The 2190-nt window shown below is 27.3% G+C and overlaps 1 long non-coding RNA gene across 1 annotated transcript; it reads right to left on the bottom strand.

The window, feature by feature from the left end:
• Nucleotides 1–1021: 1021 nt before the first annotated feature.
• LOC145062377 (uncharacterized) lies at nt 1022–1921 on the bottom strand. Its single transcript, XR_013687544.1, has 2 exons — nt 1794–1921; nt 1022–1457 (listed from the first exon to the last, which is right to left on the bottom strand). It is a non-coding gene; the product is annotated as an uncharacterized LOC145062377 (long non-coding RNA).
• Between the last annotated feature and the right edge of the window lie 269 nt (nt 1922–2190).

Genomic DNA, 2190 nt, shown 5'->3' with positions numbered 1-2190 from the left:
TATATTTAATTTTATTCATGTATAACTCGCAGGTAGAAGTCATTTAAACGATTGAGATTATGCGGTTATAATAGATATATATTTTCATATAATTCAAAATAATCAATATATTATATCAATTTAGTATATGAATCATTATATCAATTTTAGCAACAATAGTTATTTTATATTTAAAAAAAACATATATTTATAAAGACTTAAACTATATAGATGTTTCTGTACAACACACGGACGTTCGTCTATTCTCTTATAAAAGAGGTCATTCAAATGAATATTGTTTAAGACATGTCACTTATCTTAAACCATATTCATTTAAAACTCGTAAACTATTCAACTTAGGTTACTTAAATGATAATACAACTTCAGAGTTTTTAACTTATGATATTTAATTAGTACTTACGACATATGATTGGTTATATATATATATATATATATATATATATATATATATATATATATATATATATATATATATATATATATATGATCATATTGAAAGGATTTTGAGAATGTTGATAAGAAACACATCTCAACCCAATTTATTATTAATATATTAATTTTTTTACTCGTCTATTTTTTTAAACTAAGTGAATTACTAAAGGGTAACATGATCATTGAGTTTAACAATTTACTTGTAGATTAAACGACCGAAAGACTGTTTTTGCAAGAAAATTAAACCTCGGGAACTAGCCATACATCCAAAAAACGACACTGGCCAAAGTTATAATTTTGGCTATACCATAAGACCATACTTTAGATTTACTCTAATATTTATTTAATAATATAAGCAAACATTTATAATTTCCTATAACACCATTTTGGCTCTACGAAAGCTTAAAAGTTACACGATTTTTTTAACATCGTTTTTTCATTACGTTTGCACCTTTTTAAGGGTTCAAGCATTTGAAAACTCGTCAACACAGTTTTTTTGGAGCCCCATTTTTTTATTTAATCAAACATAATTATTGTATAATATGTTTAATCAACTCATATTCTAACCCAAGCAAATTCGAATATCAAATTAAACCAAAGGGGAGGATATATATATATACTTCCAAAAACACTAGGGCCAGAATTAATGATGCTAAAATTAAACTATTTATGAACTATAATAAGTCCATAACCACTAATAACAAAACTACAATCCATACATAAGAATCAAGATCCCATTTTTTCATAAGAAAACATATATAAACATATTCGACTAATTAATGTAACTTATCAAATGATGAAGAGGATGAGACTAATCGATGATTTTTTTCAGTGTACATCACATGAGAGTGATAAATTATGAGATTCGGTTTTAAATCAAAGTTTCTGATGAATAGATCCTTATTTGCTTTCTTAAGATCTTCAAGAGGCAATATATCTCGAATAGTCTTTGGCATGGGCTCATCTTTCATTATACTTCTCCAATATTTTCCTGGATTACTTCTAGCTTCATTACTACTCACAATCTGATCATGGAAACAAACGGCATGGCAAAACAAAATTAGAGCTTAGAATTATTTCTTCTAATGGAAATGAAAGAATAATAGTATCATATGAAAATAAAATCCTAAAGAAAACATAGATTGGTTTGCGTAAAACAACTTATGTATCCCAAGCTTGAAATTTGAATACTACCTCTCAGTGTCATCCAAAAAACTTATCATCCTTGAATCAATTAACAAACCACAAAACTTTATCTCATAATTTTTTTGGTTTGTCTAAAAGATTTAAAAAGTAGAAAATTGTAAAAGTAAAAGGTTGTGAGAAATAGCGAAGAAGATAAATTTAGGATGAGTGCATACCAAAAGAAGAGAGAAGAGGACCAAGAAAGTTGAGGGAGTTTTCATCATGCCTTTGTCTTCTATAGTGATGCTGTTCCTTTGCTAGGGTTTAGTATTATTTATAGATTGATAATACTTTGACCAAAAACTCTTTATATCTAAATTATAGGTCCCCCATTATGTATTTGCAGACCCCATTTGCATAATCTTGAACCTGTTGTCGACAACGTGTTAGATAGCTATATATATACTGTTAAAAAATATAAATACTAATCTAGAAACTACGATATTATTGTCATTGCTGTGTAGAAATTACACAAGGACTAGATAATTCACCATCCAACATATTAGGTGTCAATCTTGTGGATCGTTCAACAGTTTGATGTCTCAAAGAGTAATCAATTAAATCTTTAATTGC

The sequence above is a fragment of the Lactuca serriola genome, chromosome 7, assembly GCF_051521515.1.
Source record: "Lactuca serriola cultivar US96UC23 chromosome 7, Lser_US96UC23_V15, whole genome shotgun sequence".
NCBI lineage: Eukaryota > Viridiplantae > Streptophyta > Magnoliopsida > Asterales > Asteraceae > Lactuca > Lactuca serriola.
Note: the sequence above shows the minus strand (reverse complement) of the source record. Positions and strands in the feature narration are given on the sequence as shown.